The 16,931-nt window shown below is 41.8% G+C and overlaps 1 protein-coding gene and 1 long non-coding RNA gene across 4 annotated transcripts in view; one reads left to right on the forward strand and one right to left on the reverse strand.

Moving 5' to 3' along the window:
• LOC133068349 (uncharacterized) overlaps positions 1-5,888 on the reverse strand; it is an 89,266-nt gene extending 83,378 nt beyond the window's left edge. For 2 of the 3 annotated variants that reach the window (XR_009695497.1, XR_009695499.1), the window contains exon 1: positions 5,558-5,845. This is a non-coding gene — a long non-coding RNA (uncharacterized LOC133068349). Of the gene's footprint in view, positions 1-5,557 lie in introns of all 3 variants that reach the window. The other variant, XR_009695498.1, reaches the window with a different exon arrangement.
• Positions 1-16,931, forward strand: part of AGBL1 (AGBL carboxypeptidase 1) — an 836,354-nt gene that overhangs the window by 797,573 nt on the left and 21,850 nt on the right. The gene's annotated exons all lie outside the window — the stretch shown is intronic.

Below are 16,931 nucleotides of genomic sequence, written 5' to 3' on the forward strand. Positions count from 1 at the left end.
GCTGTTACTGTTTTGCAAATCAGAAAACTAAGAGATCATGACCAGAACGTTGAATTTAAACGAGATCAAAAATACAAAACCGGGGCTTCCCTGGTGGCTCAATGGTAAAGAATCCACCTGCCAATGTAGGAGATGTGGGTTCGATCCTTATCTGTGACGATCCCACATGCCGCAGGGCAGTTAGTCCCAAGGGCCACAACTATGAGCCAGCACTCTACAGCCTGGAAGCTGCAACTGCTGAAACCAGTGTGCCTAAAGCCCGTGCTCTGCAACCAGAGAAGCCACTGCAATGAAAAGACCACAAACTGCAATTAGAGAGTAGCCTCTGCTTGCTGCAACTAGAGAAAAAGCTCACACAGCAGTGAAGACCCAGCCCAGACAAAAATAAATAAATAAAAATTTTAAAATACAAAACATATATATATATATGTATGCATATATATATATTTATATAGTTGCCCAAAAGGTTCATTTGGGTTTTTCTTTCCATAAAATATTTTAAAAAAATTGAATGAGCTTTTGGCCAACCTGAAATCTATACCTATATATCTAGATTTTTAAATATATATAATATATATATAGTGGGGCAAGGGGTGGCTCTACAGTAAAGAACCTGCCTGCAATGCAGGAGCCATGAGTTTGATGCCTAGGTCTGGAAGATCCCCTGGAGGAGGGCATGGCAACTCACTCCAGTATTTCTTGCCTGGAGAATCCCATGGACAGAGGAGCCTGGCCAGTTACAGTCCACATGGTCACAAAGAGTCAGACACAACTGAAGTGACTTAGCACACACACACCCTTACAGAGAGAAATGCTTTATTCTTTCTTGGACTTTTTGTTCATAACTTCCAGAGAAAAAGCCCCACAGTTTCTCTCAACCTAAATGCTAAGAATCTTTTAATAGCAATAAAGCATGAAATCAATCTTGGACCTCCCCAGTCTCTGCTCAGGGCATCCACTCCATCAGATTCTGCTACTGCAGCCATCAATAAGATCTAGGTCTTACAAGCATGCCTGCTTCATGGGACAAGCCCAGGGCCAGATAACATCTCTGTATCCAGATCACGGTTGACAAATATGCCAGTGTCCCTTAGACACACAGCGTACCCTCTGGCATGTCTTAATTGGAGCTTATTATTTTATTTACTTTTTAATAGAAGATTCCAAAAAAGAGGAGGGGATGAATTAGTGGCTGGGATTAGCAGCGAGCCTCATAGCTTTCTCTTTAGTGTCTGCCTTGCCTCTGAGCAGGGCAGTTTGTTTTATGAATGCTCACTGGCCTGAAGCTATTGCCGTGATGTTAAAGATGCAGTGTTAGCACAGCACTGACATAAAGATTTGTTTTCTGTGGGCAAGAAATTAACGATCACATAGGGTATTGAACCCCTGGCTTTCCTCCAACTTTCTGGCCTCTGTGTTCAAAGGCTGGATTAAAGGTAGAGATAGGGGCTCCTGAAGGGGTTACCACTAAGAACTCAGTGGAGATCAGGGAAATCTGGGCTGGAGGATCAGGACTGAGATATCATCCTATCTCCGTGTGAGATCGGACTTCCTCTTCATCACTCATCTTCCACCATCAGGCAATTCGCATGGACCATCAGGCAATTGGTTAAGAAGGAAACCAAGTCACCCCTTGGCAACCCAATCATCCTAGCAGCTTTGTCAGACAGAATGCAGAATTGTATTTGCCTCAATCCTGGAGGCCCTTCTGTCACCAGGTATAAGAGAGTATAGTGAACTCCAGTTTGACCCAGGACAGGATTTATACTCAAGACGTTGAAAACTGGAACATGAAGTTTCAGTTACTAGGGAGCCATCACTTTGGATTCCAGTTGTAACTCAGGAGGCCCATCCAAGCAGATGAGAGCAATGAGAGAGGCAGGGCTTAACCACAAGGAAGGCCCCAGGGGAGGGAGGTGGTAAGATCGTATCTAGTAACCTGGTCCATGATTCAGGGCAGACCTTCAGACGTAACAGGGAATCAGAGTGGAGATGCTGCTGCCCTGGGGTCCCAGAACAATGTTCAGATCTGGTGCTCTGGATGTAAGAACACTAATCCCTGGAACCTCCTTTCTTGTAGGAGAGAGTCCTTCATGGGAATAGTTGCTGTTGGTTCTGGGTCAAAGAGAGATTACATCTGTAGCTGACCAGGCTTCATCTGATACTTCCTATGAGCATGCTTTGGACTCCCCGAGCTTCAGTTTCCTCCTTTCTAAAATGCAGTGATAACGCCTATCTCTACAGTTAGGGTTTTTGAGAGGTTTGAATGAGCAGATGGATACTAATCGGCATGTAGGACCAGGCACAATGATAGCAATAGCAATAGTGATATACTCTTTATTATCATTATTAATATTACTTTTCAGTTTCTAAGGTATGAAGAGGCATTTAAGATCTAATTCCGTCCACTTATCTCACTCACTCTGCTTAAGAAAATCTTCCCAGTTCTATATGAGTAGTGTACGTGGATCAGTTATTCAAATCTGAAACTTTTAACTGGGTTCAAGTGTGTGAAATCCCATAACCGGTCTCCACCCATATGTCCCTGTGCTCACTGAGGGCCTTCAGTCATCCTGAGTGCCACCCAACAGTGGACAAGCTAAGAAAACCTGGGTCACATCTCTCGGAGGAAAGTAGGTGGCAGGTGCCCAGCTCCGCACCATTTTCTGCCTGGATAACACAAAAGACACTTACAGCCAACAAAAGATATTGCTAAAAATGTGTCACCAGGCCTGGCTGGCACACTCTTCCATGAGGAAGAGACTAGGCAGAGAGCCATCTCTTCTGTAGAAAATTAGTGTTCTTCTTGGAGGTGGGGGATAAAACCAATGACCTGCAATGACTCACCATCTTATTGAAAGATACTTGGAAACTCTCCTTCCCATCAATACTGGGGAAGGAATAAGCAGAAAGTGATAAAGCATGAGCCCCACCCATGGCAGGACCACATGGGTCTCTGCATCTCCAAGTCCAGCTAGTCATGTCCCATCCTTACTGGGTAGCCATATGCTCGGAACCCAGAAGACTGTGAGCATTTATCTACTGTCTATAAGTGTCAGCTATTAGAGATAAACCCAGGCAAAGAGACTTGAGGCCAGCTTCATGCTCTATAGTTTAGCATCTTTTCTCTGGTCACTTCTTTGGATTACATATTAAGCAATATTTATTTCATGATAACCTACCCCTGCATTGCAGGCCATGTGGTTACCAACCCTCTTCTCACAGTCTTTCTCCCCAGTATCAAAGCAAACAAAGGTGACATTTCTAATGGCATGCATCTGTATTTCAGGTAGAGCCATCCCCATCTTGGTGAGCCTTTCTTCCACTTTTCCTCCATCTAGAAAGGGCAAACTGTCTCTTTCCTAGAGCAGAAAACAGTTCCCAGATTTCAATACAGAGCTCTATATCTCAGCCCACAAATTATCATGTGATGAAACCCTGGAGAAAGAATGAATATGGGCTCTTGTGTATAGGGTGTGCTCTTGTGATTGGGATTTTATTCTAGAGCAGAGTTTGGCAAGCTTGTTCTGTAAGTCAATGTCTCTGGCTTATTTTGTATCAAAATGTTTTTATTGATGTGTAGTTGATTTACAAAAACTATACATTTGTGTTGATTTATGGTACAACTAAGCTATTGTGCTAGTTTCAGGGGTACAGCATAGGGATTTGTGTATTTTTGCAGATTATATTTGATTATAGGTTATTGCAAGATAGTCTGTATAATTTCCTGTACTATATAGGGAATCCTTATTGCTTATCTATGTTATGTATAATATTGCGTATCTGATAACGCCATACTCTTAATTCGTCTCTTCTCCTCCTCCCTTTCCTCGTTGGTAACCATAAATTTGTTTTCTATGTCTCTGAATCTGTTTCTGTTTTGCATTAGATTCATTTACATTATTTTTTAGATTCCACGTATAAGCGATGTCATATAGCATTTCTCTTTCTCTGTGTGACTTACTTCACTGAATACGATATCCTCTAGGTCCATCCATATTGCTGAAAATGGGAACATATTCTTTTTTACAGCTGGGTAGTATTTCATTGTGTATATACCACATCTTTTTTTGGATTGACATATATACACTATGGGAGAAGGCAATGGCAACCCACTCCAGTACTCTTGCCTGGACAATCCCATGGACAGAGGAGTCTGGTAAGCTGTAGTCCATGGGACTGCTAAGATTCGGACACAACTGAGTGGCTTCACTTCCACTATTCACTTTCATGCATTGGAGAAGGAACTGGCAACCCACTCCAGTGTTCTTGCCTGGAGAATCCCAGAGATGGAGGAGCCTGGTAGGCTGCCATCTATGAGGTCACACAGAGTCGGGCATGGCTGAAGCGACTTAGCAGCAGCAGCAGCAGCATATACACTATTGATTCTATGTATATAGTAGATAACTAATGGGAACTTGGTGGCTCAGACAGTGAAGAATCTGTCTGCAATGCAGGAGACCCAGGTTTTATCCCTGGGTTGGAAAGATCTCCTGGAGAAGGGAATGACAACCCACTCTAGTATTCTTGCCTAAAGAATTCCATGGACAGAGGCGCCTGGCAGGCTATAGTCCACAGGGTTGCAAAGAGTCAGACACGACTGAGCGATTAACACATTCACATTCACAATGAGAACGTGCTGAGCAGTACAGGGAACTCTCCTCAGTGCTGTATGGTGAACTAAGTGGGAAAGAAATCCAAGAAATAGGTGATGTATGTTTATGTATAGTGGAGTCACTGTCCCGTATTGTCGAAACGAATACAACATTGTCAAACAACTACATTATTTTGTTTTAAAATTTCTTGCTTTGCATAAGCTCTCTCAGAACTATTCAACTCTGCTGTTATAACCAACAAGCAACCACAGACAACGCCTAATACATAGAAAGTGCTCCATAAATGTTAACTAATAAGCCCATTTTGTTGGGATATCCTACTCATTCTTTTCCTGAATCTCCATCCTTGGTATCCCATCAACAACCTTCCTGGCTCTGTTTATCAGGAGAAACTTGTCACCTCTGTAACAAAGTGTTGTCAACCCACTGGACCTCTCTGTTTGGGGGCAGCCTCTGAGATGGATGTTTGAATCCCAGGACCTTTAGCAGGCATCTCCCCAAACCCCCAAAGAGCCACCTTGCTGCTTCAGTTCACAGTAGTCCTGCAGGTTATGACAGGTGGACAAAGGAGGCAGGGACATGAGTAAGGCAGAGAGGGGTCAAGAGGCTTTTGTCCAGTATCACGAAGAACAGAAGGCTATCTGCAAGGCTCAGGAGGGGAGGGTGCAGCCAGAGAGTATGTCTGGCAGGAGACAGCTTCCTTGTCCATCCTGGCCCCATTCATCCTGTCTTATCCCCGCCTGGAGCAGGGCCCCTTCCTCTTGTTTTACAAAATGAGTGATTTTTAATGATGTCAATCTTGTTGCCCTGACCAGTATCAAGGTGGGCTTGAGGTAGGTCTGACTTCACCAGACCCTGACGCGCTCTCCTCTAATTTTTAAAGAGCCACTCAGGGGTCATTTGGCCACCCACCCCATATAGTCTTGTGGGAGAGAACTTACCTGCTGAGTGTACAGTCTTAGGTGCCTGCTTCAGTTTTGGCTCCAGGGAAGGTGCTGTCTGGGGCTTGTACTGAGACCATTTGGCTCCTCATCTCTCAGGTGAGACATGTCCTTCTCCAGCTTCTCCTTGGCCACTTGCTAATTTCACTGATGAACCAAAGCATCCATTTTTAATCTCGTCAAATCAATTACAAATGTTACAGGTTGTAATTACCCGAGGAACTCCAGAAAACTAATTAATACGCAATCCCCACAATAAATTACCCCTTTCCTTTGGCCTTATGTTCCAGAAAACACTTCTCTGAGGATGCCGAGAAGGAGCTTTTCTCAGGTCTGCCAGGAATAATTGTGAAGATGTTCTTTATTTGGCTCTGCTGTATATTTTCAGGGCTTTCCAGGTGACTCAGTGGCAAAGAATCTGCCTGCCAATGCAGAAGATGCAGGACATGCAGGTCCAATCCCTGGGTCAGGAAGATCCCCTGGAGGAGGAAATGGGAACCCACTCCAGTATTCTTGCCTGGGAAATTCCATGGACAGAAGAGCTTGGCTGGCTGCAGTCCATGGGATTGCAAAGAGTGGACATGATGTAGTGACTGAGTACACATGTGTGTTTCCAGGTGTTTGTCAGAGGGGGCCCCAGGAGTGGCTCTGTGTGGTGACCACATTGCCTTTTACACTTTGGGGGAAGTTATCACGTGATCCACAAGCCTGGACTGTCCTTCCACCTCAGGGAGGAACTTCAGCTTACTTGGGAAAAATCTGGAGAGGAGGCAACAGAAAGCAAACATCAGATGCAGGGGGATTCTAGAAGGAAAAGCAGAGCAGCATGGTTTACTTGGTCCTGGCAGTGGTCAATCTCCTTCAGCAAGGGAGCTTATCAAAGAAATTAAAAACATAATTTTTTTGTTTTTTTTTTCCCAGTAACAACAAGCAAAGGAACCTCCGAGTTTGCTTAATCTCAGCTTTAGATACCAATAAAGGCTTTTCTTGTTGAAGGAATATTGGAAAACAGACTCTAGAAGAGCTTTCTTGGTGTCTCAGACATAAAGAATCTGCCTGCAATGCAGCAGGAGACCTGGGTTTGATCCCTGGATTGGGAAGATCCTATGGAGAAGGGAATGGTTACCCATTCCAGCATTCTTGCCTGGAGAATTCCATAAACAGCGGAGCCTGGTGGGTTACAGTCCATGGGGTCGCAAAGAGTTGGACATGACTGAGCGACTAACAGGAATATATCAATAATAAAAACAGATCAGCCCATTTATAGCACTCACATCCTCCCAGCAGAAGATCCTTCACCTGGAACTGCTGTTCATGGGAATTTTTACTCAAAATTGTTACTATAAATATCAGGATAAAAGAAGAAATAGGAAAGCAAAGTTGTAACCATTCCAAGCAGGGTATCAGAAGATGGAGAACTTTAGGAATGATTTTGGTGTGTCAGGAGGATTAAGGATGGGTGAAAGTGAAAGTCGCTCAGTCATGTTCAAATCTTTGTGACCCCACAGACTATACAGTCCATGGAATTCTCCAGGCCAGGATACTGGAGTGGGTAGCCTTTCCCTTCTCCAGGGGATCTTCCCAACACAGGGATTGAACCCAGGTCTCCCACATTACAGGCAGATTCTTTACCAGCTGAGCCGCAAGGGAAGCCCAAGAATACTGGAGTAGGTAGCCTATCACTTCTCCAGCGGATCTTCCGGGCCCAGGAATTGAACCAGAGTCTCCTGCATTGCAGGCAGATTCTTTACCAATGGAGCTATCAGAGAAGCCCAAGGATGGCTGACGGGAGGCCAAAATTCTCGGACTCTGAGCAGTAGTGAGAAATTTCCTCTTCAGGGAACCCTAGGAATGGTGGTTGGTTGGTTGTGTTTTTGAGTCCACAAGTGGTGTGTGTGTGTGTGTGTGTGTGCAGGGAACACCAACAGCAAGTAGAGCAGGTAAGACCCTTCTAACACAGCCTATGCTGCCCGTTCCCCATCAGGGTCTGCATCCTTCTTGCTACTTTAGCACAGTGAACTGCAGTCTCCCCTCCAAGGGGCAGGGCAGAGGCAGAGAGAGACGGGGTGTGCTTCATCCCAGACCTGGCAGCTGGCACTGAGCCTGGCTCCTGGTAGGAGCTGATTAACATCTGCTGAGTGGATGGACTACACCCCACGCTGCTGAGCATGAGGACCCCGAGGGTGTGTGGCAGGCAGGCTCCCGGGGTCCCTTCCTCACCAGCAGTGCGGCCTTCAATTACGCAAATTCAGGAATCTGGGTTTTGTCACTTTTTCTTTGCCTATTTACTTTTAAGACACAAAGGTATTTCTTGAATTAATGTGGACTCAGACATGGAATATAGGAGAAACTCTCTAGAAAGAGGAAGCGAATCTCTTGTCAGATAATTCTTTTTTGGGAGGAACCTTAGCTCAGATGATGTTCCCAGCTTCTTTGACTAAAAGTCTCAGCATTATCCTGATAATTCTCGCTTCTCACCTCTACTTGGTCATCTTGTTAGTTCAGTGTGCAGAGTTCTCTAATCGCTTGCTTAGAAAACTACTTTTTATTGTTTCTTTACAATGTTGTGTCACTTTCTTCTGTACAGCGAAGTGAATCAGCTATATGTGTGCATCCATCCCCTCTTTTCTGGACTTCCTTCCCATTGGGTCACCACCGAGCAACGAGTAGGGTTCCCTGTGCTGTACATCGGGTTCTCATAGCTATCTATTTTATACATGGTATCAATGATGTAAACATGTCAATCCCAACCTCCCAATTCGTCCCACCCTCCCTGTCTCCCTTAGTATCCATATGTTTGTTTTATTAACACATGTATGTGGAAACTAGGAAAAAACAGTGTCGATGATCTTCCTTGTAAAGCAGAAATAGAGACACAGATGCAGACGTGACTTTTACTGAAGCAGTCATTCTTTTTCCCCTGGATCACTGCAAGAATACTCAAAATCATCTTCTTGTTTCATTTCCCCAACTCCATGCTACTCACCTCTTCAAGATGACCTTTCAATAGAATGATCTAATAGCATTAAGTTCAAACATATGAACTGGCCAAGACTGGACTTCTTTTGACCTTCAAGAAATAGCACTTTAATACAATTCAAACAGATGCCATTATCTAGCTCACAAATCTTTATTGGCATCCTGTGAACAGGAGTTTTTTGAGAGGAATTGGCTATACTCCATTTGTTAATCACTCTCCCAGAAGTAAATAAGCCAGAGTGATACCCCAGAACCTCATTTTCCGGAGGTACTCTTTGCTAGATAACAGGCAGCGAAGAACAGCCATTTACCATTTGGTTACAATGTTCAAGTCAAATCATAAAATATACCTTTGTCCATATTTAATGCCTTGCTGTATTAGCATCTGAACTGTAGCCTTTCTGATGTCTGTGTACAATGTCTCCTGGTGTAGAACTGTCAGCAAAACCTCAGGATGCACCCTGACACTACTGATTATTAGCTGAGTGACCCTGGGCAAATCCCCTAACCTGTTCATCCTTCTCAGAAAAATTAAGCATATGAGTAGCACTTAGCCCACTGGGCTTTTGTGAAACTAGAGGAACAGTGTATGTAATGTCTTAAATATTACCTATGAAGCAGTCCATGATGTTGGCACCTACTAAGTGGTCCATGATATTGACCCATCATTACTTCTCTCCATCAATGCAAAACAAGTTCTTTAAGAATCAGGCTTCTCTTGGACCCTGATGATATTCTACAGCTAAATAGCAACTCTGTGGGGGCATTTTTTTCTAAGTCTTGCTAAGTCTGAGTTCATGTAATTTACATGTACCCAGTGGGAATCTCCCTTACCCCCCTTTTCTTACCTATCATTTATGTAAATGTGCCTCCATTTTTCTTATATTTACTTAGTTTGCATGGAAAAATTTAAAATAGTTTTTTTTTTAATTTGAGTGATTATTGCCAGGAATGTGAATTCCAAAATGAATTAAGTCAAAGAGTTAAGGTGCTTTGTAGTTAGCTTTTGCTTCATTTGACAAGAAAATATTAGTATTGTGCTGTTTTTAAATAGCACAGATAATTATTCCCTCATTAATGATGTCAAATATTATTTAACACATTGCTCCAATTAATTATGTTTTTTTTAAATTAAACAGCTAATCTCTAACAAGTTATGTTTAAATAATTATATCTAATGCTAATGGGATAGAGTGCATTCCAGCATCTTCTTTATAAACACAAAATGAAATTAAGGTTGGTTTGTTTTCCTTGGCTGAGCAGCTCCTAACTTCATGTCCCACCGTTAGCTACACACAGTTTATGCTTCCATGCACGTGGGCATGCTAAGTTGCTTCAGTTCAGTTGCTCAGTCATGTCTGACTCTTTGCAACATCAGGAACCACAGCATGCCAGGCTTTCCTGTCCTTCAGCAACTCCTGGAGTCCACCCAAACCCATGTCCATTGAGTTAGTGATGCCATCCAACCATCTCACCCTCTGTTGTCCCCTTCTCCTCCTGCCCCCAATCCCTCCCAGCATCAGGGTCTTTTCAAATGAGTCAGCTCTTCACATCAGGTGGCCAAAGTATTGGAGTTTCAGGTTCAGCATCAGTCCTTCCAATGAACACCCAGGACTGATCTCCTTTGGGATGGACTGGTTGGATCTCCTTGCAGTCCAAGGGACTCTCAAGAGTCTTCTCCAACACCACAGTTCAAAAGCATCAATTCTTTGGCACTCAGCTTTCTTTATAGTTCAACTCTCACATCCATACATGACCACTGGAAAAACCATAGCCTTGACTAGAAGGACGTTTGTTGACAAACCTTTGATGACAAAGTCTCTGCTTTTAAATATGCTGTCTAGGTTGATCAAAACTTTCCTTCCAAGCAGTAAACGTCTTTTAATTTCATGGTTGCAGTCACCATCTTCAGTGATTTTGGAGTCCAGAAAAATAAAGTCAGCCACTGTTTCCACTGTTTCCCCATCTATTTGTCATGAAGTGATGGGACCAGATGCCATGATCTTAGTTTTCTGAAAGTTGACTTTTAAGCCAACTTTTCCACTCTCCTCTTTCACTTTCATCAAGAGGCTCTTTAGTTGCTTCAGTCATGTCCAACTCTTCACCCCATGAGCTATAGCCTGCCAGGCTTCTCTGTCCTTGAGATTCTCCAGGCAAGAGCACTGGAGTCCTTTGCTATTTCCTTCTCCAGGGATCTTCCTGACCCAGGAATCGAACCTGTGTCTCTTGTATTAGCAGCCCAATTCTTGACTATTAGCGTCATGCACAGTTTATGCTTTCAAGTCTAAAAAGCTCACTGTTGCCATGTGGACTATGTTCTTCCAGGATTTTTTATCTGTTACTGTTCATCCTGGGGTGTCCTTTCCACTAGTCTTAGCCCAGATCAAAGCTCATACATTCCCTGTTTGAGGACACCTCCCCAGCCCCTCCAACTGAATTACTTGTTTCATTCTGAGCTCCCAGTCTGCACTGCCCACTCTTCTGGTAGAATGTTCAGTGAACAACACTGGTACTGATCTCTGAGTATGTCTGTCCCCTAATCCCCCCGCCCCCGGCTCTTCCATATTCCCTTCTACATCAACAGCCCTCAGTACATGGGAAGTGGATGAAAACTGGATTTTCTTTCCTTTTCTCCCCTAAATCAGTAAACAGATAAATGAAGAGAAGAACATTCATAGATGATCAATAAATGATTATTGAATGAAGGAGTGGATTAAATGAGTTAGTAAGAATCTTCATGAGTCTGGGATGTGCGTGGCTTAAGGCACAAGAAAGATCAGAGACAGAATATTTATATTTTGAAATCAGAAGTGAAAAACAAAGTATAAAGCAATACTGTGGAGTTAAATGAGGTAATTTATTTAAAGTCTCTAGCCACACAATTTGCAGTAAGCTTTCTACAGCAGATGCATTTTATTGTGCTTCTTATTGTTACTGCCGTGTTACTCAGTAATTAGTAAATGGAAAAAGCTACCTAATGTAGCAGATGCTACCGGCTGCTGCTAAAGCACCTATTTGCTGCTATTTTCATTTATATTAAAGACACTTTTAAAAATAATTTACAGTGATAAAAACAGAGTTTAATGTATAATAGTTTCTATTAATATATATGAACTAAATATACAGTGTTATATAATCTGTAAAATAACTTTACATGTATATAGAAACTATCATTTGTTTTAATTCTTATAATACAGTGCCATGGCTCTGTTAAGTCGTACTTACTTACTTCTGCCTTAGGTCAAATTGCTGTGGCATCTTTATATCATATCAAATGGTATTATAATACATTGCATAATTGTTTTATCATGATGCTTATAACAAACTATCCCAGCCCCTCCTAGAAGGATATTTATTTTTTGATTCTTTGTAACAAACTCTCTCTAATCTGCCTCTGATAGGATATTTGCAGTCTTTTATGTCCTGTCGCAGTCTCCCTGCTGGCTCAGATGATAAAGAATCTGCCTACAATGCAGAAGATGTGGGTTTGATGCCTGGGTTGGGAAGATTCCTTGAGAAGGGAATTCCCTCCTCAGTTATGATCCTCAGAGGCTGTCTTTATTGAGTTCAGATTTTGATACTTTTTTAAAAGGCCATAATTGTTCCTTACAATTATACTTTTTTTTTTTTTCATGAGCCCAACTCAAGCAGTGACTAGTTAATTGTTTAAATCAAAATATGTCCTTGAAGGTCAACAGTCATGTTTATAGCAAAATTGATTCTACTGTTAATACCCTATTAATTAAGTTCCCTTAGAACTGAGTGTGGGATAAATTAAAATTGACTTGTTGGAGTTAGGGTAACCTCCCTCGGAATGTACTGAACAGTTTTCTCTCCCATGTTTTATGAAAAGACTTGATTTCTCCGTAGTCTGTACAACATGAGAGTCTATTTTCAATACTTCACATCTCTTCAAATGTCGCGTGTTGATTATTTATCTGTTGTTGTTTAGTTTCTAAGTTGTGTCGAACTCTTTTGTGACTCCATGGACTGTAGCCCACCAGGCTCCTCTGTCCATAGAATTTTCCGGGTAACAATACTGTAGTAAGTTACCATTTCCTACTCCAGGGGATCTTCCTGACCCAGGGATTGAACCCACGTCCCCTGCACTGACCGGCAAGTTCTTTACCACTGAGCCACCAGGGAAGCCAGATTATTTATCTACTTCATGGCAAAAAGGATCACCACTCTCTGCAACATTTAGTCGCTAATAAACATAACTACTTCATTCTTATAAGAAACTATACTTAACCAGAGTTTTCCCCCAGAAGTGTTGTCATTCAGTCACTCAGCCATGCCTGACTCTTTGCAACCCCGTGGACTGCAGCATGCCATGCTTCCCTGTCCTTTACTATCTCGCGAAGTCTGCTCAGACTCATGTCTGTTGAGTCAATGATACCATCATGGCCATTCTGCCTGGCTATCATGTAACTTAAATGTCATGAAAACGTGCGTGATAAAAGTGATAATCCATAGATTAAATGTGCTACTCTTAACCAAAAATAGAATAACATCCACCAAATGGCAGGTTTTGCCCCCAATTTGGTGATAGGTGGTGTAGGATATAGATTTATGTCCTGAAATCAAGAGCCATCTGGTTTTCTTCCCACAACTGAGATAGGAATTCATTGCTCTCTAAACTCCTTGGAATCCCTGGGTGTTTCAGAAGGCAAGGAGATTTGATTTTGTTCTTACAACAAAAAGGCCTGTGTAAAGAATTCTTTTAGTCTGTGCAACAATAGCAACACAAAATCATTTTATCTGAAACCTGAGAGTCTGATAGAAACATAGAATTTGGGAGAAGGTTTCCAAGATAACAAAACAGAATCTTTAAATAGCAATGCTGATTTTGTTTTTTCTCCAACTTCTTACCTCGCCCCCATCCTGCAAATTTTCAATATTTAGCCATGTTTGCCTTTTTCATCTTAGTTGTAAGCATCTTATTCTAGCACTTCTTATTCCCAAGATAGAGAACACCAGTATCTGCCTATGGCAAGCAAACTAGAATCTCACCTAAGACCACTGATTAACTTGAAGTTTTAGCAAATGTTCTTGTAAAGAAATGGCCCATTCTAGCACTGTCTCTTCTGTAGTTTCAACATTTAAAGTATGAATTCTCTTGAACACCTCACCTCTTCAATTTCTGTGTGTAGCCAGTAAAAATCAGCAGAGACATAGGAATAACCCTAATCTGCAGGCAGAGTGTGTTTTTCTTACATTAAAAAAAAAGTGAGATTTTCTGTCATTTCTTAATTTAGTGTGTGATTTGAGCATTTTTTTTTTTTTATGTATGAGGTAGGGGCTAATAATGATGAGAGTTACAAGGTAATCTGAAACATGTTTCTGATCTGTAAGGGAAAATGCAGTGAATAAATGCATTCAAACCCACCAGGTATTTATTTCTATCCTGCATAATCATGGACTTTTTTTTTTTTTTTTTTTTTTATAAAAGAAAGAACATGTGGGCTTGGTCTTAAGACAAGTGGGGGTTTCAGTTACCAGCAGTGAGAAGCAGAGCATTGCAGGCAGAGTCAGGATGAGTCAAGTCAGAGAAACAGCAAAGTCCTGAGTATGTGAAGAGAGGTGAAAGACCAAGTGGCCTTTAATGGATGGATCATGTAGGAGAATAGAGTTGAAAAACGTGGATGAAGAAATAAGTAAAGCTCAGATAGAAGCTCCTTTTTCTCCCTAGATATGTGATATCAAGCCTCTGTGATAGAAAATGGCATAGACCAAAACTCTATTAAGTGAAGGGGTGGGGAAAGCAACCAGGCTTGCTGAAAACTCAACAAGTGTCCATTGTGAAATGTCTTTGCTTAAAATATGTGTTTAAGTACTGTAGGATCTAGAAAGAATGGTACAGATGAATCTATTTGCATTGGAAGGCAGAGTCTTAACCACTGGATGACCAGGGAAGTCCTTAAGATGAACCTATTTGTAAAGCAGAAATAGAGACACAGACAGAGCAAACATTTGGATTCCAAGGGGGAAGGGGCATGGGAGGAACTGGGAGGTGGAGATTGACACACATACCCTACTCTGTATAAAATAGGGAACGAATGAGGACCTCCTGGATGGCACAAGGGACTCCACTCAGTGCTCTGCAGTGACTTACATGGGGAGGAAATCCAAACAAGAGGGGCTGGATGTATGCATGTGTGTGTGTGTGTGCATGTTGTATACATCTAAAGGCTTTCCTGGTGGTGCTAGTGGTAAAGAATCTGCCTGCCAATGCAGGAGACACAAGTTCAATCCCTGTGTTAGGAAGATCCCCTGGAGAAGGAAATGGCAACCCACTCCAGTGTTCTTGCCTGGAAAATCCCATGGACAGAGGAGCCTGGTGGGCTACAGTCCATGGGGTCACAAAAGTGTTGGACACAACTTAGTGACTAAACAACAATAGCAAATATATGTATACCTGTGTGTGTGTCTGCATATCTGTGTGTGTATATATCTAGCTTATTCACTTTGCTATACAGCAGAAAATAGCACAACATTGTAAAGCAACTATATTCCAATACAGACTGAAAAGAAAAAATACCGGTTCTCAGTAAATTTAAACTTTATGTGAAGATCCTGCTGCATAAAAGCTATTTATTAAAATAAATATAAATAACAAGTTACATCTATGGAAAGTATATATGTCTACATACCTATCTATATATCTATCTAACTTGACTCTTACTTTTAAATATTTTCATCATTCACACCACAGTAAATCTCAGCTTCTTTATTGCACTACCTTTGACGTATGACATTGTACAAATTTAAGGGGTAGAACTTGTTAATTTGATACATTTATATATTGTCATGTGATTCAAACACCTCCTTCAATGCTTTCCTACCTAATCATTTAAAGCCACTATCTCCCTGGAGCACTCCATTCTGCTGTGTCCTCATATTAGGTTTTTAATTCCTAAAGTGTCCAGTCATTCTGCATCTGGAGAGAAGGAAGTGTTTGTAGAAATGATAGTACAGCGTGAATCACAGCTATACACGTCCCTTTCAACACAGTTCCTATGAACACCAGTTCTCGACAATGGACTTTACAACTGCTGTTTCCTTTACTTTGAATTCCCTGACTTTGTTCCAGTCTATCACTGTAGACTCTTCTAGCTAGAGCTCAGACAATTCAGACTAGGGACCTCATAAGATACAGTGAGTTTTAGGAAGCTCTTTATAATATCAAAGGACTTTTATAAATCTCCAGTTGAGTTAGCATGAATGGGGAAAAGAAAGAAAACATTTCTCTTTTCAGGATAAAGGGGTCTCAACAGAGAGACAGGTTTACAAGGATGTATGCAAACCTCAGCAAGAGTTCATTTTCCTCCCATTTACACTAAACTCTCTGGGGAAGAATGGGAAGACAATGAAAAAAAGAAGACCTAGGGTTACAACCTTTCACCAGCCTTACTGCCTCTGCATGAGAAAGGCCGGACACATCTCTGTGAGAACCTCCAGGTCCGAGCTGCATGCATGCTAAGTCACTTCAGTCCTTTCCGACTCTTTGGGACTCTATGGACTGTAGCCTGCCAGGCACCTCAGTCCATGGGGTTCTCCAGACAAGAATGCTGGAGAGGGTTTCCATCCCCCTCTCCAGGTTCAGGAAAGAGGAATTTTTTTTCTCTGGGCCCAGGGAGGTACAGAACTTCAATTCCTGGGCCCAGCGGGAGAAGGAAGTATCATGATTCATGAATCATTCTACCGCCAGTGGCCAGTCAGCTTGGGGATACTTCGTGTAGACGGACTGGGCTGTCCAGTTGAAACTAAATATTCAGGAGACTGAAATTGGCTATCAAAGCAAAGTAGAAATAGAGACTCAGATGTAGAGAACAAATGTTATGGACAGCAAGGGGGGAAAGGGAGTGGGATGAATTGGGAGATTGGAATTGACATATATATATATATATATATATATATATATGTATAAAATAGATAACTCATGAATACCTACTGGATGCAAAAATAAATATATAAATTTAAAAAAGCAACAATAAAACCAACCCATCTAAAATATAGAGCTAAAATTGATTATGTATTTACATTTTTTTTGAGGTAGGGTAGAACTTCTAACCAGCTCTCTTGTCACTTTTGCTTTATCACAGGACAAGCAGAACTCCCACTAGAATTTAAGCTTGTATTTACATTTTAAAGATACTATTAATGCTAAAATTCAGAGTTGCTGGCTTTTTATAAGTTCCATCAACTTATAGATGTCAGTGATTTGAGGAGAGAGGATAGCAAACCAAGAAGATCTAGATACAAAATGAATTTTCTGGGGATGGGAGAGGGTGGGGTGGTCCTAAATTTCAGTAACAGATTTTTCCAGTGACTTCTCTGGGGTCACCAGATAGCGTTGGACATTAATCATCTGTTTCCTTACCCTTCCGTTCCT

This window comes from Dama dama, chromosome 13, assembly GCF_033118175.1.
Source record: "Dama dama isolate Ldn47 chromosome 13, ASM3311817v1, whole genome shotgun sequence".
Classification (NCBI taxonomy): domain Eukaryota; kingdom Metazoa; phylum Chordata; class Mammalia; order Artiodactyla; family Cervidae; genus Dama; species Dama dama.